This window comes from Suricata suricatta, chromosome 4 (assembly GCF_006229205.1).
Source record: "Suricata suricatta isolate VVHF042 chromosome 4, meerkat_22Aug2017_6uvM2_HiC, whole genome shotgun sequence".
NCBI lineage: Eukaryota > Metazoa > Chordata > Mammalia > Carnivora > Herpestidae > Suricata > Suricata suricatta.
This window is the reverse complement of record NC_043703.1, coordinates 78954303-78978116: the sequence shown is the minus strand read 5'-3', so window position 1 is coordinate 78978116 and position 23814 is coordinate 78954303. Positions and strand designations below refer to the sequence as shown.

At 46.3% G+C, this 23814-nt stretch overlaps 1 protein-coding gene and 2 long non-coding RNA genes across 5 annotated transcripts in view; 2 read left to right on the top strand and 1 right to left on the bottom strand.

Annotated features, from left to right (window-relative positions):
• Positions 1 to 10781, top strand: part of LOC115289684 — a 60408-nt gene extending 49627 nt beyond the window's left edge. For both annotated transcript variants that reach the window (XR_003907756.1, XR_003907757.1), the window contains exons 3-4: positions 8737 to 8799; positions 10700 to 10781. This is a non-coding gene — a long non-coding RNA (uncharacterized LOC115289684). The remainder of the gene's footprint in view (positions 1 to 8736; positions 8800 to 10699) is intronic.
• Positions 1 to 21445, bottom strand: part of LOC115289682 — a 35532-nt gene extending 14087 nt beyond the window's left edge. The window contains exons 1-2 of one of the 2 annotated variants that reach the window (XR_003907754.1): positions 21337 to 21445; positions 11196 to 11482 (exon numbers count right to left, since the gene is read on the bottom strand). This is a non-coding gene — a long non-coding RNA (uncharacterized LOC115289682). Of the gene's footprint in view, positions 1 to 11078; positions 11483 to 21336 lie in introns of those variants that run through there. The other variant, XR_003907753.1, reaches the window with a different exon arrangement.
• Positions 1 to 23814, top strand: part of SH3RF3 (SH3 domain containing ring finger 3) — a 383052-nt gene that overhangs the window by 105625 nt on the left and 253613 nt on the right. The gene's annotated exons all lie outside the window — the stretch shown is intronic.

Below are 23814 nucleotides of genomic sequence, written 5' to 3'. Positions count from 1 at the left end.
GTTTGGAAGAATGATCAACAGTTCTTGTTGATGCATTGGATGTTTGGCATGAGGGAGTGGCGAATCAAGGATAATTCCTAGAATTTAGGCTTTAGCAACTGGATGAATATTAATGTTACTTACCCAAACTGAAAAGCCTGCTAAATATCCAAAGGGAGTATAAAGATTTCTAATTAGAACCTGTGACATTTAAGGTACCTGTTAGGCATCAAAGGAGAGATGTCAAGTAGTCAATGGGTTATATAAGCTAAAGACAGATTGTTGTAGTCAATCAATGGCATTTAGAAAGAATGATAACATGTTCCTGTTTTTCTAGGACAGTCCTGGTCTACACCTATTCCTTCATCATCATTGTTAAAAGACCCCCTTTTTCATTCTCAGCCTCACACCTCTTTGTACTATAACTTACCATCTTTCACAGAGACAGTACTTAAAGCCATGGAGCCAGAGAGTCACTAGAGAGAGGGGTACAAATATAGGCAGAACCTGGTACACTTCAACATGTTGATGTGGGAGGGCATTCAGGAAACAGCCACTGGAGCAAGAGAAAAGCCAGGAGGAGGTAGAGTCACCCCAGGCAGGAGAGGAATGTGACTGGGAAGGGAAGAATGGTCACATGTGACAGAGCGAGATAAAGACACCCAGAGTGATCACTGCATGTTGCAGTTTCATAAGGATAGTCCCAGTGGAAGGGAGATAGTGGCAGCCCACAGGAGCTGAAGTGAGGAGCTAGATTGTGTGATGAGCTTGCTACATCCTTCCTATTGCTCCACTTTTCAGACAAAAATCATACTTAATTGTAAGGAGCTAATTTAAATGCCATCTCCTCCATTAAACTGACCTCAGATTCCAACAGTGAACTGTTTGGACTTAATTGCCCTTCTTTATTTCCACAGCACCTTGTTTGTGACTCTCCATGTGACTTTTTGTTGTTGTTGTTGTTGTTCATTGTGTTCTAGCCATGTGTACCTGGCTCCTTATTAGACTATAGATCACTTGGGGGCACTATTTCTTTTCCATCTTCATTTTGTTGTGAAACTTAGCCTGCCACAGTTAAGTGAACCTGTGACACATTTGAGAAATGTCAAATGGATGAGTGAATGGATCTGTGAACAAATGAGTTAGAGTGAGTGAATGAGCGAATGGATGAGTGAGTCATGAGTAATTGAATATATGAGTGATTGACCAAGCCAGTGAGTGAATGGGTGAGTGACTGAGCAAGTGGATGAGTGAATGAGTGAAGGGGTGAGTGGATGCGTGCGTGCGTGTCTGGGTGATTGAGTGAGTGAGCGATGGATGAGTGAGCAAGTGAGTGAATGGGTGAGTGACTGAGCAAGTGGATGAGTGAATGCGTGAAGGGGTGAGTGGATGCGTGCGTGTCTGGGTGATTGAGTGAGTGAGCGATGGATGAGTGAGCCAGTGAGTGAAGGACCCGAACTGCAGTCAAATCGGTACCATGTATCTACACAGCCTAACAGCCATGGCCAGTTGACATTTGTTTGCCCCTTGCCCACCTCATTTCTTCATTTGCAAAGGCTTCTGTTTCCAGCAATAATCATTAAGCACTGTAATGGATAATTGTAGAGTGGTTATTTTATATTCTGTTGATCCTAGGCTGTCTTTAATTCTGATGGAAACAATAGTTTCCTTGAACTGAAAATTTAGTGAATCCTCTTTAGCTGTTTTTCTGTTTTCCTTGTACTGTTTGAAGGATATACTATTTATGGACTGGAAAACAATAGATTCTAATCTGAGCTAGAAATAAAATGTAAGGGGGGGTGCATAAAACATTTAGGAAGCACACATGAATCACAACAGAGCATTATGCAAAAGCTTTCCCAGGAAAATGTGCACATTTTGCATTTAGGAGCAGTTGAGCAAAGTAGCATACAGCTGATGTGTCGTAAATATACAAACCTCTGGTAGTATTAAGAAAATAAATACTATATTAAGTTTTTAGGCAAAGCCATTGGTACTAGTTTCCATCTATGAATGTAATTCTGTCTTCCTGATGTGTTGGAAATACCCCAAAACAAATGCCAAATATGAGATTGCAGATTAAGTTTCTAGGGCCCTAAGCTGTGTGAAACTATATTTCTAGGATGAGAGCTGTTGTACCCACTAATTCCTTTAGGAATAAATTGGCAGAGTGAGGGAAACCCAAAAATGCCAGGTATAAGAGATCTTATCAGAATTTCTGTTAGGCACATTCAGGAAGGAAGCCTGGGAATGGTATTATCTGCAGCCCTAGGAAGTCAAAGATGTGCAAAAGCCCTGAGGCCTGGGCCCTTGAATCAGCCTATGGTCCTGGATAGGTCCTTCTCTGTTATGGGCCTCCTAGGGGAGGGGTGTTGGTGCTGGTGCTAAAAGCAGCCCTCCCTGTCAAAGCCAGGTGAGGTGTCACACACCTTTCACACTGTGGCCTGCACCACCATCACCAGTGGGGTCTCATTCTGTATAGTGTGGACAGTTGAAGCAGCTGGCCTTGGGCTTGCCCTTGGTGCCCGGTGTTGCTAAGGCACCGGAATAGCTAAGGCATAATTCTTGCTCTCCTTGCTGTTATATGGCATCCCCTGGAAATGTTCAGTCGTGTTGTTCTGGGCAGCATTCTGCGGGGGACCTGCTGCCAGGAGACTCTGCCCCGCTGTCAGCAGAGCAGAAGGAGGGTCTCTGGTGCCTCTTGCTGGAAACTCCCATTGCCCAGGTACATCTGAGTACTTGAGCCATGGTCTTCATGCTCCTGTAGCAGCACAGACCCCGTCTGTCCGAGGGTGACAGTTTGTTGCTACTCTGAGGTTTTCAGACGGGAGCAGAGCCATGGTCAGAGTGAGGCCCATGCCTGTGGTCACTTTTTTCTGTCCAGCATTGGCCTCCACTGTCACATGACTCCCTCTGGATGCTCAGATGTAATTTTTGTTTCCTTGTGGTTTTTTCAGTCTAGATTGTGTAAACCCTCAGAGTCTGGCAAAACAATTTGTACATAGTCCTTCCTATGTGAATTAGTCCCTTTCCAAGTATCAACTGGAAATTAAAAGTGAATTAATCTTTATTTTCTTTGGACAAGTTATTATAGGGAATTGGGCTTTGAAGAAGACAAATTTAAGAGTATCCATAAATTATCTTCATGTTTTTTCATGTTTGATTTTTATACTTAAAATGAGACCAGAATCATTAAGATTTTTTAAGAGGTTGGCTGCAATAAATATCATAATTCCAACTCAGGAAATTCATCATATATCATTGTTTTGTTGTATTTCCTTGCCCTTCAGATTTTCCAGTTGAAATTGCCTCAAGGGACCCTTACATCTTATATGGAGTTTGCAAACTCCCTGAGGTTGAAGAGTTTTGAACTTGGAATCTAGAACAACTAACATAATCCTGGGCATTACTTACTGGACTCAGGAAATCCTTTGAGAAAACAAAAATATATCTTCCTATAATGTAAGTTGCTGATTTGCAAAGTGGCTTATTCACCAAAAGTGTGTTGAAGCAGTTTTGAAATCAGAATACCTGGATTCAAACCCATTTTCTACCTCAGTCTGGGATAACACCGGACAGCCACTTTATTTCTTTGAGCTTCTGTTTTCCTCATCTGTAAAGTGAGATAAAGTGAGATGGTGCCTGCTTTGCAGGGTGAGTATGAGGGGCAGTAGACCAGAGAATAACATACCTAATAGGGTGGCTGGTACACGTACATGCCCCACATCCATGGTGCCCTCCTCTTCTTCCCCATCAGCCTGCAGGGGCCTCACCTGACATTATATGGCATTAACGTGATGGGTGGTATTACTTTGGCTTGTCTTTTTTTTAATTTTATTTTTTATTGTTTATTATTGAGACAGAGACAGAACATGAGCAGGGGAGGGGCAGACAGAGAGGGAGACACAGAATCTAAAGCAGGCTCCAGGCTCTGAACTGTCAGCACAGAGCCCGACGTAGGGCTTGAACCCATGAATCGTGAGATCATGACCTGAGCTGAAGTCAGACACTTAACCGACTGAGCCACCCAGGCACCCCTATTCAGCTTGTCTTAAAACTGGATACTTTAATATAGATAACCAGAGAGACAATGGGGATGTGAGAGTGGAGGTGATATGTAAACCTGGAATCGCCTCTGGGGTATTCTGGGATAAGCTGTGAACATGCACCCTGGGCTCTGGTCTTCAAGTTTGCATTCTGGTGATGAGCAGTACTGAGAGGCCTGTTCCGTGTGATGAATGTGTGTGACACATGCTGGAGGGAGAGGACATTGGTGTCAGGTGGATGTCCTTATCCCCGCTGACTTCCAGCTCCAGGGGAACCCTGCCACAAGACTGTGAGTGAGGAAAGGTCCTCAGTGGGAGAGGAGGGCCTGTATTACAGGCAGTTGGTTAGTTTCTTTCTAGTTAGACTTCCCACTGTTTAAGATAATGTGACACATTACCTGGAATCACAACTGCATTCAACAGTAGTCCTGCTTTATTTTTCATTTTCTTGTATTTGGGGACAAGGGGGCTTGGATGTTATCCAGAGACGTAGACGTAAATCTGGGTTTGCAGGGCCCAGTGAGCAGTGGGACAGAGATCAGAATGAGGTCACACCCACAAACAGGTTTAGGTATGGAGGTTATTCCTTGCATTTCCAGTAGTCAGCAGTGTGCTAGGGATGGCTTTGGAGAGCTTCCAAACTCTCTTCTTCAGAAGCCCCCTCCCTGGATCCTCCATTAGTCTCCGAGTAAGTGTACTTGCTAAGTACGGGCCATGACCTTACCTGGCAGACTGAGCTCTCAGGCCACTCTGCAGCTTACCACCCACCATGTCACCACCCTGTCCCTCCATGGGGATACTTCTGGGAGTATCAGTGCTAGGACTGGTCCTGTGCAGAGACAGCCTTCTCCCGGCCAGACAGGTCCAGGACAGTCATGTTTCAGGGTTGCCTGTCCTGGTCCAGTTGTGCCTGGCAGCCTCTTCCCTTCGTAAACTTGAGTGGGAGTGCACTTGTCCCTTCTGACAGACTGGCTGCTCAGGCAGTGCCTCCTCCCAGCCGCCCTTCTCAGTGTGCTCCTAGTTTTCATTTTAGCCAACTGTTTCATTAGTCCTTGTAGGTATTGAAGATATTTGTAATTGTGAAATATAGTATGGAACAAAATAACATGTAAACATTCTGCCAAGTGAAAACAAACCAGGTGCAGAAGCCTGTGTATTATCCATATACGTATGTATATATACATTTGTAGGAAGTATCTAGAATAGGGAGAACAGTAGAGACAGAGAGTAATCTACTCGTTGCTTAGGGCTTGGCATGAGCATTGGGAGGTTACAGGGTACAGAGATTCTTTTTGAGATGATGAAAAATGTTCTAGAGTTGACTGTGGTGATGGTGGCACGTATCTGTGACTGTATCAAAAACCACGGAATCACCCGATGTGTGGTTTACATGTGTCATATGTCATCTATGTCAAAAACGAAGGCTAAAGATATTTTATGATAAATGAAAAAACATGTGTGCAACTTCATGGATGACAGTAAAATGAGCACTCGTGTACCGACAACCAGAGCCAAGCTAAGCCCCATAAAACCCAGAGGTAATCACCATCCTAAATAGTGTGAATGACAATGTGTGTTTGCATCCATCCCTCAACTAGGTCTTTTATATTGCTGGTAGGAGTTCTAGGTATAGTTTAATTTTACCTGTTGGTTAATTTTGTATATATGGTTTCATACAGTACCTATTTTGTGACTTAAGCACTGTGGTTTAGATATATGTTGCAATAGATTATTCCTGTTCACTGCTGCATATAGTCCCATTGCATGAAGAACACAGTTGAGGCACCCATTCTACCACTGATGGCATTTGAGTTGTTTGGTGCTGTTGTGGCCAGTGCTGACATAAACTTACTGTATTTACCTCCTGATGCACACATGCAAGGATTTCTGTAGAAATACCCCTAGTAGCAGAGTTGCTAGGCTATAGAGTCATGCATTTTTATCAATGATAGATAATACCAAATAATTTTTTTGTGAAGAAGAGAGTGCCAATTTATGTTCCCAGCAGCCATAGGTGACAGTTACTGGTACTCCATGTCTTCAACAATGCTTGGAGTTCTCAGTTTATTAATGTTTGCCAATCTAGTGGGTAGGAAACAGTGTCTCAGTGTGTGCATTTTCCTGAAGATCAGTGAGAGTGAACATCTTTTGTATGTGTCTTCCCATATTAGTTAGCATTTACTGCATAAAAAACACACCCCAGAACTTAGAAGCTTAAAATAACATCCATTTCATTTAGCTGACTATCCTGTGTGTTGGTTGAGATTACTAGCACAGCAGGAATGTCTGGGGCCCCTCTCCACATGGTTTCTTATCCTGCAGAAGGCCGAGCTGGGCTTCTCGTGTGGTGGATGCTGGGTTCTGATAAACAGCAAGAGAGGGCAGGTGCCATTGTGCACTTTCTAGGCATCTGCTTGGATTATAGTGTTGCTGTCTCACTGGCCAAAGCAAGCCACATGGCCACGGAGGCTAGGTTTAGTGGGGAAGAGAGTTTTCCAACCTGGATCCAGGGAGACACAATGCAGCATAGAACCTACTGCCTATTCTTTGATAGTTGTATGTGCTGATTTTGGATCAACAGAAATTGTTTTAATAAACAAGATCAACAAAATAAAAATAATGGCAGGTTTTCTGGGCTAAGTTTGAAAAAATATTACAGTGCAGAGTAAATACAGAAAACGTATTTATCTCAAAGGAGGAACTAGGATCAAACTACTAAAACTTAGCGATTTAACTTCTGCATCTGTTATAACTTAGTAATTAGCTATTTTTAAAAAGGCGCCTATATAGAGATTTAGGATTTGGGGGGATATTGAAGCCCTGGGGAAAAATTATGCCCAGTGTTGGTTAGGTAGGGCAAAAAGTCAAATCAGTTACTTGGAATAAATGTAGATAAGTGCAAACTTTCTAAATTTATTGAATTTGATGTTTACACGTGAAATGATTTCCTCACCCCCATGAGTGCATTGTCTTCTTGCAAGGCTTCAGTTTTATCTTCTTCAGAGACATCTCACTGTCCTAGTTAGCCTGGACCCGAGGAGTTTCCTGGGACACGGGTGCCAAACCCAGGAAAATACCAGGCAAATCGGAGCTTAGTGCTTCACCCTCTTCTTCACAAACTTCAGAAGCAAAATTTGTTGGTTTGGATCCATGCCCACATCTCTAGCTTTAAATGTGCTTAACTTGCTTAACTTCCTTCTTTGATTACTTCTTTGCCTCTCTGACACAAATTGTTCCTGCGGGAGGTGGAATGTTCAGGAAGCAGGGCCCCAGGACTGGCCGTGTGGAGGTGGCCTCGAGAGGGTATGTGCTGGCTGCTGCAGGCTTTCCTTGTTTCCCACACTGGCAGTTTTCAGGGCTGCTAGTTTGCTCACACAGGCAAAGAGTCATATTGCCTGTATTCATGGTTTTCATGTTACAGCTAAGATTTTAAAGCAGCATATTCCGATTTTTCTCATTTATTTAATAGTCTCTTGGTTTAGATTGTACTCGAGGCTGTGCTTGGTGTTTTGATAAAACTTGCTTATATCTGCTTCATTTAGAAAGGAATTTGTTTGGAAAATAGAACATAGAACAGGTGGTCATTAAACCACTGGGTCAAGTGGAGATCATGATTTTTATTTAGAGACAAATGTTGCATACAGGTTGACATGTAAAGATTTATAATACATAATTTAAGGAAATACTCAGGAAGTAGAGACAAGGGAGTTTATTTATGTGCATTTTTTCTTATGCATTTTCTTCCTTCTAAAACCATTATATTATTTAATTCCCCTCTTATAGCTCCTTAATCTGCCCTATGATGTTGTGCAGGTTGTGCACTGCACAACTCAAGGGATTGGGAGGGGCAACTATTCACATTCCAGTTATCCTAGATTTGTCTTGAGAAAGGGATGCCTTTTGCGAGTTGCATAAGAATACTCTCAGGCAAATGGCAGCCAGCATGACTGCCTCTCTGACCTTCCCAAAAAAGGTTCTTTATAGAACACATGAAGGAAATACAACTTTTTTTCTGCTTATATTTTGTACTCTTTCCTACCCTCACTGTAGACTCTCGTGTCTCTGACCTGAGACCGTTGATCCGTTTGCTAATTTTAACACATAGCAGTGTAATGGTATAGAGCACAGAGCCAGGGGCCAGTGCCACAGCTTCTTGCCTGCACAGTCCAGGGGGAGTTCCTTGCCCCCAGTGTGGGTGGTTCCTTCCTCAGTGGGCCATTGGGTGGGTTAAGTGATGAATAGTGTAAAGCACTTAAAACTATGCATGACGTATTGTTGTAAATACCACAGCCTTGTTCAGCTTTGCATCTGACTTTGGTCTAATGCACACTTGTGTTTAGCAATACTGAATCTTTTTTTAAAATTTAAAATCAATACATGTTTAATTGAGGAATTTTACATGTGATTCCTTCTACAGCCAATCACCATAGTTCCTCAAAGTCAGAATCATAATCTTCAATATAGCCCTTTTAAATTGAACTTTTTTGTTCAGCCCACAGGTCACAGTCAGTCTGGAGCTCTTCGCTTGGGCTTCTTTGATATCCACTTGAATATGGACATACTTTAAAAACTCCCCACCTCTAATCTTTGGGATTCAGTTTTTTTGCATTAGGGCCTTAGAAGTCAAATTATAGGAAGTGCACTGATTGTATACTGACCTAGAATTATTAGTCCTTGTTTCCAATATTGAAGTCTTGTTTCCGCTCCACAGCTCGAGCCCAGCAGACATGGTCATGGATCTCACCGTCACCACGGTGGTACACTTGCTGTGATGGTAATGTGATCTGGGTCTCAGCGGAGACACATTAATAATAGTCTCTGGTAACCAGGAATGACGGTGCCCACTTCCACCTAGAATGAGGCTTTAGCAAGACTGCATCTTAAACTCTGGTTACTGGGTGAGGGCACAGTTAGAGAAGTTATGAGCTGTCCCCTTGGCCCCATGAGAAGAAGGCCAGGTCAGTAATCAATTTCTTTGTCTCTTTTCTTCTGAGCTTTGCTTCTCCCTGTCTCAGCAGGCCTTAACCTGGGCTGTGATTGTCAGTTTATGTGCTGTCTCTCCCATGAGAGAGCCTCTTCTATGATGGAAGCTTAGATTTTTAGGACTTTGCCTGGTGCATGGCAGGGGTTCAGGGACGTCCAGCTTCAGTGGATGGACTGGGTCTCCCCTGGGCTTTGGGAGGCACTGCCTCTCCAGGGCAGTGTTCTCTCTCTGTGTCAGAATCCTCGTGGGCAGGCCCACCCAGGTGGCATTCACCGCATACCCCATTCTGGTCTCAAAATCCAGAAAAGTGCTCCAGAAGGATATTGGACATCCCTGCGGGGCTCTGTAAATATCATTTCTGTCAGAGCTGAGATGGCACTTTTTCCCCTGAGTCCGAGTTGTAACCTAAGCAGGAGAGGGGTTCTCTATGAGGAGTTGTGCAGGCACACAGCATGCCTGTGCCATCACGTGTGTATGCACATACATGTGGTTCTTTCTTTGTGTGTGGAGTTTCTCTTACCTTATCATATATCGGCAGCCTGCTGAGGCCACAGAATGGGGCATTCCATTTTGGTGTTTTTCAGTGAGGCCACCACACCAGAATCCCAGTAGACAGATTCTCACTTATTGAGTGAGACTTGGGTAGAGCTATTCTAAGAACAGAGAGCATTGGAGATGTTTAATTTTGTCAAGTTTGCCATTAGCAATGAATCTCCAGGTTGTTTTCATGTTAGTAATCAGTATAAAGATCTGTCAGTCTGTGAACACACTGAGAATTGGATGAGGGTTTATATTAGTTAATTAACTAAAATCTTCAGTGACAGAAGATACAACATTAGCAAATAACTATCAAAATAACCTTGACAGTTCTTATCAGACGTGCCATAACCTCTATAAATATGTGATGTCAAGTGAGATGCACCTAAGAAATTTGGGCAACTTTTAGGAACTGTTGGAAAGAATTTTCTGAGTTGTTTTAAGCAAAGAAACTGTCAGGAGATGCGTAGAAGGCCCTTGTGGTTGCTTTCAGTGTCTGTGGCTGGGTCCAGAGTCCCATCTGGGACATGTCTTCCTGATTTAATGAACATGACAACACAGAGCAAGCTGCCTGTTGTTTGTGCGTTTAATAGCTGAGGTTTTCAGAGAAATAGACCAGCTAAGTCAGTTTTTCTTCTCACCTCTTTAGTTATCCCTGCTCCGGGCCAGTGAATCAAGGCATGGCGGTAGGAAGGGGGAGAATGTCTTTATTTTCTTGCTGCAGCCAGTGGTATGCCCTTTACCGTGCAGAAGATTTGCTGTGTGTGCTTGTGCACAAACACACACACTCTCTGTCCACCCTCTCTCTCCTGGTTCAAAAATGTGAGCACACTTTTGTTTCACACTCGGCTTGCTCATAAGCCTACAAACTCTGCTTGGGAGAGCCTGAGGGGCTTGCCCATACTGCTCTGGCCCCAGTGCCTTTGCAGAGCATCCGCTTGCTCAGCACATGTTTCCTGAGCTAAGAACGAGAGAGAAAAGTGGATTGACACCACACTTTGAAGACACTGCCAGTTCCGCGGTGCCCATCGCCTCACCAGTGCTGCCCCAGCATACTTCCAGGCGTGCAGGGGCTGGTGCTGCCCCGGGAGTCCTGAGGTGGGCTCCAAAGGCTCCCTGACCTGCCAGGTTGACGGGAGATTCATCTCATTAGGGCTGCAGACGAGGCACTGTCATCGCTGGAGGGAACTTCAGTGATTCAGGCTCATGATTTATTGAAACATGGAGACAAGGGCTTCCTGAGTGAAACAGGAAAGTGTCTGCAGTGAGTACTTCACGGCACAGGTGCCGCCGGGACTGTGGGTGTGGGTGGCCTGGGGCCCCCTTTGATGTGGGCATGTGGGGACTTCATGAACTTCTAGAGAATTTACTTAGAAGTGTGCCTTAGTTTTTATTGTTACTCTTCTTCTTAGTCTTGATGGCCTAAATTTAATTTCCTAAATATTTTTTTTTCTCATTTTCTCTGGATGGAGTTAAGTTTTATTCAGTGAAAGGGAGAACTTCAGGCTGTTGATGAGTGAACCACTGGAGAAAACAGTAAAGAAGGATTTTATTTCAAGGTACCTTAGGTGCCAGAGACAGTGGCATCTCTTGTGTCCCCTTGTCCCAGAGGCCGGCTGCCATCCTCTGACCGTGTGTTTAATACTTACTCAGGAAGGCAGGTGGATGGAGCCTTGTGGGGGGCCAGCAGCTCCTCTTGGTGACGGTGGCACACCGCCCCTCCTCTGTGTACCGCTGGGTCCCAGCTCCACTGCCCCCATGTCCACTTGGAACACGCCCGTCCACTTAGTGGCAGCTCGATGCCACCAGAATCCCTCTTGTCCACTCCTGTGTTCACACCCCGGGAAAGTGCCCATCAGGCCAGGAGTTTTTCATGTCACATGGGCACAAAGATAAATCCTTTTTGGAGAGGCTAAATCAAGCCATTCAGCCCATCCTGTGACAAGGAAATAATAAATCAACTGTCTGCTTTTCAACTCTGTAGGCCTCACAAGAAGACAGAAAGGAAGCAGCCTCAGTGCCCCGTGTCTCTGCAGGGCCCGCAGGGAGGGCAGGACCAGTCCGTGTCTGGGCCGGAGGCACTTTGCTGGGGGCAGGGGAAGAATGGTAGCGGCTGGGGAGCAAAGCTAGTGTTCTTTCCTCCTTAAGTTCTCTGGGCCAGGATGGCTCTGTCTGCCATCAGCTTTCTAAAGAAGGTTCTCTCTTGTTCTCCATGCATGGTGTGTACTCTGTGAGAGTGTCTGGCACATTATTCATCTCCTGAACTATACAGCGAAAGCTTCCCCTGTCTTGGTTTCCAAAAAAAGCAAGTAACCCAAGTGCAGAATCCCAGGCTAAGAATATATGTTTTATGTAAAGGAGCCAGATGCAGTTCAAGTGGAGACTGCATTGGAAACTCCTCTTCCCAGATGAGTTCCCATAAGCCCAGCACGCTGCTTTCTAACACCAGGGTCATGACTGTCCTCACGTCCAATGTGAAGCCTATCAGCTTGGCTTTTGTGCCAACCATTTTGGGAGACCTCCCCCCTTTGGCTGGCACTGTGTTGTGCGCACACACACATACATGTGAGCACTTTCTCTTGCTGGCACAGGCAACGCCCCTGTCTCTGGACCCCAGAAATCTGCCTGTCCTTTGGAAGCAGGCTCCTTATCAAGACTTTCAGATTCAGGGAAAGGGAAAGACCCTGTGCTCATTTGGCTCAAATGTTAGAAACACCGAGGAACTGCTGGCCAGTAAGACTTCAGCTTGTCAACCTATACTTATATAAGAATACATTTACCTTATTAACCCATAGGAACAAACACATAGTGCCAAGACTTCCAGGGGTTCTTTGTAGGGGGTGAAATGAGTATTTACTGGAGGGATGTTATTGGGGCTGGTCAGTATGACACCCAGAGGAGATCATGCCCGAATCTTCAGGGGCAGGAAGCTGACATGCCAAGAGGAATGCTAAATCTCTTGAGCCTGGTCTCCATGAGGGTGTCTGGGAACTAAGAGCCCAAACGGTTTCTGTTCACTCTGGGACTTTGGGGAGCCTCCTCCTGCCCTCAGCTCGCTGCTGTCAAGGCCAGACCATGTAGGCTGGCAAGGGCTGGGTGCTGCTGAGAGAGACAGGCATGGTGTCAGCACTCTAGTCCTCACCCGGTGGTCCTGGCTGGCACAGGTGACCAGCTGTCTCTAGTCGTGGCAATTACTGTAGCCTAGTTTTCTGTTGGGATGTCGCGCTGACTACTGCATATGGTCCTGTTCTGGAAGAGTTGGTTGCCTCCTGAGCTGGGAGCCCTGCTCTGGCTGAGCTGTGGTGATAGAGCTGTGACCGTCAGAAGGCCCTGGTTTGTCCCCATGCAGGACTGAGCACAGTGCTCTAAGTCAGCAACCCGTTCTGCAGTTTGCTGCTCTCATTATGAGTGCTCCCAGGTCAAAGCAGGCACGTGCCCAGGCTGGGTGGCTTGGACCGGGCTGGGGGTTGGTGAGGGCGTCTTCTGAGCTCTGACTACCTGTGGGGAGCTGTCCTCATGGAGCTAATTGGCTGTGATATTCAACCACAATATCCTGTGGTTGGGGTTTTGCCTTTAAGAACAAATTGCAGAGACTAATTTTAGGCCACTGTTTTCCCTGATTCTGTCCATCAGTGCTCACCATGCCCTCTCTACCTGGGTGGCCAAGGGAGGAGGGCTCTGTGTCCAGCTCCGGGTAAAGGCAGCTTTCAGAAGGGAGAGACAACTTTGGGCTAGCTAGGGGATCTGGTGTTCATGTGACTTCACAAGATTTCTGATAAACACCTACTGTCAGTTCACAAATGATAGCTGTGACATGCCTATGCAGCTCAAGCTAAATCACAAAAGCTGAGCCAGGGGATTCTCAAACAGTATATTTGGGCTTCTCTAGCCTCTGGGATCTAATGGAGGAGGCCCTTGGTCCCTGAGATGATGTTGTGGCTGGCTCCAAGCCTGCAGACCAAGGTCTGTCTCTGACACCCTCTGGGATCACCACCCAGAGCTGTATTTGGGTTGGGGGGGAGTCTTAAAAACCCACAGAGGAGGGCAGGCTGGGGTTGCTGTGGGTTCTCTGTTCTGATTCCCTGCACAGTATGACACAGTGATCCATTGGCTGAGCTATGATATAGTGAAAGCTTGTTCACAGAGCACTTTTTCTCACAATGCCCTGCAGTTACCACGTTGCAGAGGCACTTTATGTGGGAGAAGTTGGTGGCAGGGAGGAGAATCTGAACTAAATTAAAATAGAATGATTTCTATACTTGTTCTCCCTGCCTACAGAAGATTTTTTTCCTTTGATTTTGTTCATTTCACTTGAACTACATGGAGGCTTCAAATAGGTACCTGTGGAAGGGGCTGGAAGGGGCTATGTACCCAAACCTGGCTCCCCTCAACATCTCTGTTAGGGCTGCGTGCCTGGCTCTGCAAACTTCTAGCATTCAGACAGTGTCAGGCTGAGGGATGGGGGGCAGTGGGCACTTTCTGAGCCCTGTTTGTGATCTGCCATGAGGAACTGGGACCCAGGCTGAGGCACCCATGCTCCTGGATGCCCTGAGAGCTTTTCTTGCCTTTATTCTCTCCATCCTGATCCCAGCCAGAGGTATCCTTTGCAAAATGTACCCTGAATGGTTTTTTTTTTTTTTGGTAGAGAGATGCTTATGAGGTTGACCTCAACCTAAAGCAGAGGAGTTTTTTAGGGTCTTTTCATTTTCTAAATTCTTAGCCCATTTTGGTAGTAAATACATTCCTGCAGTTTTCCTGGTGGTTATTTATAAACTTGCAGTGCAATAATGAGGCTTGACAACCCTGTCACTTAGCCTTCTCCCTGGTGGAAAAACCATGCAAACTGTCACCTGGACTCCAGAGCTGGTGCACAGTCTCTGCTGACCTGGGTAGGGATGCCAGGCACAGCATATGAGGGATATGGGACCTTGGTCGGGGGTTTGCGTGGGCCCCCACAGGGGCCCAGGTGGAGGGTCAGCATTCTATGGACCCAGGAAGAATCTAGTAATGGGCAGGGCAGCTGGTGGGTGAACCAACTGACACACCCAGGATGGCAGGTCACAAGGTGGAACTCTGCAGCAGCCACTGCCAGGCTGTGACAGTGGAAGAGAGCAGGAATGGGCACGCCTCCATGCAGTGGCTCTGCAGAGGGAGTGGGTAGCACAGAGCCCTGTGTTTCAAGCTGGGAAGCTTTGAGGATGAAGTCCCCTGTGTTGTCTGGGGGAGTGGGAACAAGAAGAGCTTCAGCGGGCTCCGGCAGCCCTGGGTGGGAGGGAGCAGGTCCCCACTCACAGGCGTCTGATGCTACGAAATTTGGAAGGTGGTTTCAGGGAAGTTCCTTCACTCTTCACACTGTCCTGTGGAGCCTCTGGGCAATTATTGCCCTGCTTCGGAGGGCAGAGCCCCAGGCCCAGGTGCCCCCAGGAGGCATTGGTTCCAGCCAGGTCCATGCCCCCTGGGAACAGAGAGCAACCCAGGTGGAGCAGATAGCACAGGTTGTCACTGGCTCAGGGACCAGGCAGGGACTGTGGTAGAAGAGTGCCAGCCTCTGCACCTGCATATCTGGGCTTCGGCTCAGCTCCCTACTCTTGCACTTGAGCTCACTATTTAAAAAAAAATTTTTTTAATGTTTATTTTTCAGAGAGAGAGACAGAGAGAGTGTGGGCAGGGGAGGGGTAGAGAGAGAGGGAGACACAGAATCTGAAGCAGGCTTCAGGCTTCGAGCTGTCAGCACAGAGCCTGACAAACTCACGAACCATGAGATCATGACCTGAGCCAAAGTCCCACAGTTGACCAATTGGGCCACCCAGGTGACCCCACTTAAAAAAAATTTTTTTGGACATTTAGAGCTCAGTATTTTCTTTTTTAGATATAAATTATTATTATTTTTAAAACTTACATCCAAGGTAGCATACAGTGCAACAATGATATCAGGAGTAGATTCCTTAAAGCCCCTGGCCCATTTAACTCATCCTCCCTCCCACAGCCCATCCAGCAACCCTCTATTTATTCTCCATATTTAAGAGTCTCTTATGTTTTTGTCCCCCTCCCTGTTTTTATATTATTTTTGCTTCCCTTCCCTTATGTTCATCTGTTTTGTATCTTAAATTCCTCATATGAGTGATGTCATCTATTTGTCTTTCTCTGACTGACTAATTTCGCTTAGCATAATACCCTCTAGTTCCATCCACGTAGTTGCAAATGGCAAGATTTCATTCTCTTTGATTGCCGAGGAGAGCTCTGTATTTTCATCTGTGAAGTGGGTATGAGGACATCTTGCACATAAAGTACTGACCCAGAGGAGCACTGATGGGTCATTTAGGGACAAGGAAGGACGTGGGAGAAGCTGCCGGCACCCATCCATAGGATGGGGAACAGGAAGGAGGGCAACAGCATAGGACTTGGCCCAGGATGGCTTACACGTGCCCAGTAGCCTTGTACGGTGTGGGGCACTGCAGACATTCTCTGCTCTGTTGCACGGATCTGGGAGTCCAGCCCAGGAAAGTCCTTCATATGGAATGCTGTAGCTAGAGGGACACAACCTCCCTGCTGCTGCATCTTCCTATTCTTCCTGCCTTGTGGAGCAGAGCACTGATAAAGAGGCGAGAGGAGGTGACTGACCCCTTTCCAGGCTGAGGGAAGCCTGCATGCTTGCATTTTGCTGAACAGCTTGAAGCAGGGATGCTCCTCAGTCATGAAGATGGCATTTAATTTGTTTTCATTGCTGTGGGAGCAGAGCGGTAAAATGTGTCAGGAAGGCCTTCATTTGGCCAAGGCATACACTATACTCCCTGCCACCTCCTAGCCGCAGTAAACAGTTGGGAAGCAGGATAACACACCTAAAGGCTTGTACAGAGGGAGGGATATTCAGGTAGAAGTGTGAGGGATTGCAAGAAACTTTATCTGGCCTTTGACAGTGTATGTGCTGGTGAACCCCCACCCTGGCTGAGCAAGTCAAGACCCTGCTAAGTGGGCAAAGAGCTCCTATGTAACATAACCTTTGCTCATCACACTTGGCAAAATCCTCATGCTTTCTTCCTTCCCTATTTTGTTTAGAGATGCAGGTCACTCCAACTGGCTGTGTGGATGCGTGTGCATCCCCCACAGGTGGAGGGTTTCCATCCATTCAGCCTGAGGAAGTCATGTCTGTGATGTGTGGCTTTATGCCCATTGACCTAAATCTGTACTGTGCCACACAGACCTATACTGCCCTGGAAGGTACTGTGAGGATGGGGCATCACGCTGTGCACAGGTGATACCACAGCTGGGAAAACATGTATCACTGGATGGGTTGGGTCCTCCACCGGGGGCGCTGGCCAGCTTCAATGTGGCAGGCACAGGCGGGTACAGGAGCAGGCCTGGGCAATGAATGACCCCCGTCAGGGTATGGCTAAGCTTGGATTCAGGAGTGGCCTGTGGGCCTGTGCGCCCACCCTAGAGTGACCCTGCACAGATGTCTTGTGGGGTGGCCCACCTGACATTCAAGGAACACTGAGAGTGGCTGAAAGTCTCTGGTTTTCCCTACCTGTGACAGACACACAGAATGTTTTTCTTTGAGCTTCCTGAGCAGAGTAGGGGCTGCAGTAAGTTAAATGCTAGTGAAGTGCTGTGTGAGGCCAGTGGTCTAGGTCCATCTCCACCCTAATGTGGGAGCAGGAGTTGAGAGCTTCCTGTCTAGGATGGGAGCCTCACACACTTACCCCAGCTTCCAGAATGGTTCCCTAGCATCATTCTGCTGTGTCTTTAGACACCTCCATGGGAGGCAGGTGGATGACCCCCATCCTACAGAAAGGAGAAGGAGCCCAGGAAGGTAGCGCTCTGCTCCGGTGCTGGGTGCAGTGTGCAATGGTACAGGGACTCTGAACAGAGATAAGGTGTATTTCCCTTGAGAGTATTATGGGATAAGAAATAAAAAAGAACTCTAAGCTGTGTGTGGTGTTGTCATCCAGCTCAGATCCCGAAACCTACATGTATGTACTCCCAAGCCCACTAACTTTGAACAAAACAAACCCCACCTAGAGCCCTGATTTCATTCAGCCTGTTATTAGATATCAGGGCCCATCTTGGGGGAGAAATAGGAAGCAGATGCTGATGACTGAATGGTGTTTGTGGATTTACTGCTTCGTGTTGGCATTGTCCTAGGCACTTCATCTGTGAAGTGGCTTCGTCACTGACCTCCATTGCCAGGATGATGATGCCCATCTCTGCTCAGCACTGTCAAATCACAGTCCCTGATTCAGAGCCTGTGCTTTCTCTAGGGAGGGGTTGTGACTATACTGTGGGGAGCCTTTTTTCCTCTTCCCTAAGACAGCATGGCCCCCACTGCTGCATTTGGAAACTTTCTGCAGAGACTGCTGAGTGCCTAGACCAGCACCCGCCTGTCTGGCAGATGGATCTCACTTCTATTCCTCCTGACCAGGCATCTGGTGTGGTGCCCAAAGCAGCCTTGTCTTCAATGCAGTGTCCCTGAGTCACTGAGAAATGGCATCAGCAAGCATGGGATCTTACAGTGTTGCATGGTGGCTGCCACATGCCCTGGTTTGCCAACTGTCACTTACTTTGAGTTATGAATGGAGTTTTGGGCAGTTCTTGTCAGGAAAAACCAGCTTGAAATAGATTAATCATAGGTCTTGTTTCCCCAGTCTTTTAGCATAGACAGGAATCTTCTTATAGATCTAGAAGTCACCCCCCACAGCTTGCTGGTGGATGCATGCAGGCTCTCCATAGCTGCAGCATCTCTTGAGTGGCCAAGAGGACAAAAGTCAGTGCCTATACCAGGGGACCCATGTGTCAAAGCTCCTCCTGTGCCTTCCTTCCTGTCCAACTGGACATCACAGAAGTCATCAAGCATGGGCAGACACACACATTACATCACACTACACACACACACTCCACATCTCATGTATATGTACCACACACACCCATAAACACATAGACACATCACACACACATATACACACTGTACACACACCCCCATACCACACACACACACACACATACATACCACATATCACATACATACACCATTACACCACATATATGTTTACACACCACACACATACCACATACCATGCACCCACATATACGCCACACACATGTATACAGACCACATACACACCACACACATATGCACATCGTACACCACACATATTCATACACCACACACAGTCCATTGCACACACATGTGACACACACACACCACACACATATATGTACCACATACCACACATATTCACATACCACACATAGTCCATTGCACACACATATGCACATACACACCACATACCACACATATTCTCATGCCACACAGTCCATCACACACACGTGTGTGCACACACCACTCACACATACACACCACACACCACACATATTCACACACCACACAGTCCATCGTACACATGTGTGCATCGTACATACCCACTCTGTCCAGCATCCTGGCACTGACTCCCTTGGCACATGCTGTGGCACATGACAAAACCCCCTTGTGAGTTCTGCTCCCCAGAGCTCAGGTGCCTGAGTTGTCATCAGAACCCCCGGGCTTCCATTGTTAGGATTGTGCCTCCTTTTGCCATTTCTTCAGTGTCAGCGGTCACTGGTGGGTGAGGCCCTGTCCCAAAATAATAGGTGGTGGACTTGGGAGGGGGTGGTTTGCAACAGGAGAAGGGTGGGCCTCCTGGGCAAAGGTCATGGCCAGTCCGTGGAGCGTCTGCCTGCAGGGTCTGGAGTCCAAACAGCATCCCTCAGCAGCCCCTGCCTCTTGTGACCTCAGCTAGCCCAGCTTCTGTTCCAGCCCTTCCACCATCTTCCCTCTCCCCAGTGCGGAGGGGCTTGATGAGCCCCTGACTGCCCACCCGGACATCATCTCAGACATGGAGATGAGCTGCCTGCTGTCCGCCTTGGGATTGATGGGTGTTGGCAAAAGCACTGGGACATTCCCAGACTCCCTCGCTCAGAGCAAATCCCATTGATTTGGTGGGTGCCCAATTCACCTGAGGCTGAACCTTTCTGCTAGTCACTCACTAGTCCTTCATACTTCATCTGGGGCTTTATGCAGCCTGGAAAAATTACAGCTCAGGCTCCTGGCTAACAGAGACTAGGAAGCCCAGTGCCTCTCCATCAGGCTCTATGCTTAGCTGAGGCTCAGTAAATAAACAGTGGGTGACTTTGTTGAATGAATGAAGTCTCAAGGCTACACTTAGTTCCAAGCTCTTACGGTGGGATGTATAACCCAGGGTGCTCAGGCTGCCAATGGGAAGTCAGGAGTCTGGTCAGTGGTGAATTTTGTAAAGGAGATGATGCAGGCATGCACAATGAGCCTCTGGGTGCCTCCTAAGTGCTTTCTGTGCCTGACTTGTCCAGTGCCCTTCCCAGCCTCACCAGGTCAGCATTATAACCCCATTCTGTGGATGATAAACTGAGGCACAGGGAAGTTGAGGAGCTTGCTGAGAGCCACAGAGCCTGGGCTTGAGCAACCCAACCTCTCTGGGCTTTCTAGATCCAATGTGTAGTTTCTCCACTTCCCATTTGGCAGTATGTTTTCTAAACATCTCAGACTCCCTTCCTAGAAAAATCATTCTTCTAAGAAATCTAGGGCTTGTTTAAGGGAGGGGCAGTGCACTGTGGATAGTGTCATGTTTTGCACTTGAGGTGCCATGCAGTAGGGCAAGAAGACCTGTTCCCAGAGAGGGACTTGGCTGCTTGGATTCTGGTTCCTGTGGCTTTTTGAAATGGGGTGCTCTTGTTTTCTTGTTTTTGAAAAGGATGAGTTAAGAAAGCTCTGAGGATTATCGATGGAAAGAAGGGGTGGATAGGGGCTGCACATTCCACCTCACACCAGTCAGAGTGGCTAAAATGAGCAAATCAGGAGACTATAGATACTGGTGAGGATGTGGAGAAATGGGCACTCTCCTACACTGTTGGTGGGAATATAAACTGGTGCAGCCCCTCTGGAAAACAGTGTGGAGGCTCCACAGAAAATTAATAGTAGAACTCCCCTATGACCCAACAATAGCACTGCTAGGGATTTACCCAAGGGATACAGAAGTGCTGATGCATAGGGGCACATGTACCCCAATGTTCATAGCGGCACTTTCAACAATAGCCAAATCATGGAAAGAGCCTAAATGTCCTTCAACTGATGGATGGATCAAGAAGATGTGGTTTATCTATACAATGGAGTACTACATGGCAATGAGGAGGAATGAAATATGGGCATTTGTAGCAAAGTGGATGGACCTTGAGGGTGTCATGCTAAGTAAAATAAGTCAGGTGGAGAAGGACAGATACCATATGTTTTCACTTATAAGTGGAACAGAAGAAACTTGACAGAGGACCATGGGTAGGGGAAGGAGAAAAAAATAGTTGAGGAGAGGGAGGGAGGCAAACCATGAGAGACTCTTGAATATGGAGAACAAACTGAGGGCTGATGGAGGAGGGGGAGAGGGGAAGGGAGTGATGGGCACAGAGGAGGGCACTTGTTGGGATTAACACTGGGTGTTACATGGAAACCAACTTGACAATAAACTATAAAAGAAAAAAATTAAAAATAGAGTGCCCAGGCAGGAAGAAATGGAGGCAAGGACCAATGGCAGCCAACAGAAGTGCTCACTGACTGCTCAAAAGCAATCACTTGAAAAGCCAACAAAATACAGCAAAATGGGAGAAAAGTGGACTTCTCCCAATCACTCTTTCTCTTCACGTAAATAAAATCTCTAAAAGTGAGATGGTGGAAACAAAGGCTGTAATTCTAAATATCAGCTGGATATTCACATTGAGCCCCATATCCTGTACCTTGTAATGGCAGAGATGTCCCAGCACGGGAGGGGCAGATTTCCACCCCAAGGACTCGGGTGCTTCGTCTGTGAAATAAGAAGCTATTTGAAGCCAGTGGCCTGGCCCAGGGTCCCTGAAAGCCCAGGCCCCATTAAAGGGGTGATGATGCCTACTCTCCTTTATGATGTACAATGGGGCCAGGGAAGCCTGCATTTGCTCCAATGAGGTGGCTGACCCTTTGCTCTGGGTTGAATTTATAGCCACATTTTACCTGATTCTAGTCAGGAGTTCTGATGAGCAGTTATAGGTTTTTTATTAATAAAAATGAATAACTATTTAATACAGTAGATTGATGCATATAAGCATTAGTCTGTGGTGTCTGGAGGTTCATGAGGAATATCAGCAGGTGAATGACAAGGTGGAAACCATGGAGCTGGGCCACAGATCTCTCCCAGTTCCAGATGTGTTCAGTTTAAAATATTTACGAGTATTGAAAAAAAGGAAAAGTGACCTCAGTCCCAAGTCCCAGAGTGCAGAAACATGCTTGTGTATGTGTGCACATGCATGAGCCTCTGTGTGTGTGTGTGGCAGGAGATCCTTCTAGTGCATCAGACCAGATGCTGCCTGAAGCCAGAGAATCCTCTGACTTGAAGAGACTTGTTCCTGACTACAGGACATGACAGGGGACACCTACATTTGGAAATGCTCCCCTAGAGGCATCTTTAATCTGTCCTTCCTCTCTGTCTTCAGCTCTGGTCACTCTCCCAAATAGAATGAGGCCCTTAAACTACTGGTGACAGGGAGGGTGCCTGTGTGCCCAACATCAATGCTGCATCAGTAGCACTGCTCCAAGTAGGGTAGGTGCAGCCTCTGAGTCCTTCACACTCAAAAAGGTAGTTCAGGATCCAATGTAGAAACAGATTTAGAAGGATTTTGTTTCAAGCATTTCCTTCCCTTGATTACTGAGTGGTGATGTGGTCTGAAGCTTGCTTTATTAACAACATACCAATATGTACATCACAAGTAGAAGGGGCAACTAAATTGTGGTTTATTCAATTAAAAAAAACAAGAAAGAATAGTGAGTGTGTGAGCACATGTATGAGAACCACAGTGAGATTTATATCCTCTCTCCACACTGCTAAGGACAGGAGTGATTTATACCCACTGAGCAGTAAAGGTTGCTGTGAGTGATCGAATTTGCCTACTTTTAATTTTCAGAGCTACAAAATATTTATAAGACTTAAAAATAACATCAGGGGCACCTGGGTGACTTGGTTAAGCGTCTGACTTCAGCTCAAGTCATGATCTCATGATTCGTGAGTTCGAGCCCCACATTGAGCTCTCTAGTATCAGCACAGAGCCTGCTATGGATCCTCTGTCCCCCACTTTCTCTCTGCTCCTCACACACACACAAAATAAAACCTTAAAAAAATAAAATCTTACTGTCTATGGACAGACATGGATAAAAGCATTGATCAATATTTTCCCAGTTTTATTGAGATATACTGGATATATAACATTGTATAAGTTTAAGATGTACAACATAATGATTTGGTATATGTATTATTGTGAAATGATTTTCCCTGTGAGGGTAGTTAATATTCTTCACCTACATGGTTACAATGTTTTTCCCTTGTGGTAACTTTTAAGATCTACTCTCTTAGCAATAGCATTGATTAATAGTGGAATACATTATTAATGAAAGCATCCTGAGTTCCTCCCATGTCTGATGGGGGCCTCTCACTAGTTGTTAATAAACTGCCAGGAAGGTAGTTGTGCTGATTTCCTTCCTATTGGTGATGTTCCCAGTATGCACTAAGATATGTTATTTTTTAAAGGAATCTCCCTCCCTCCACGTAGGAAATATGTGTCAAGGAAGCAGATAGGGCTTCCTGTTAGATTTATGGAGGAGGGATCACCCATTAAAGAAGAGGGCAGGATCCAAACACAAACATGACTAGCTTGAAGAAAATCCAGACAAACCCAGAAGTTAAAAACTGTGTACCTTGTAAAAGTTCTGGGTGTGCAGAGGGAAGAAACAGATGACCCAAAAAGAGGCAGCCACTGCCCCCACCGGGAGGATACCTTCTGCTGCGAGGCTTCTCTGTCATACAGGGATTTTATCTTCATAAGACAGTGTTTCTAAGAGAAGAATGAAAAATCTGACTTTTGTGCTTTCTGCTTTTGAGTCTTTGCTCCCTGTCAGCAGAACCCTGCTTCCTTTGGCTTTCAGGGTGGCTGCTTCTGTGGGGGGCTGGGTGGCGCAAAGGGCAATGGGGAGGGGGCAGCAAGTGTGGGGCAGCTCAAGTGTTGGTCCTCCAGGAAAGACTTCCTTAGATATTTGCTCTTGCTGGTTTTTATGATTTCAAAAAAGATAGAGGAAGAGTAGCAGGCTGGGATGGTTCATCTTCCCTAAATACTTTTTATATGGAATCAAGATCCCTAAGTCCTGATTGTTGAAATGATCTTCTCTTTCTTTCCCTTTTTTCTTTATTA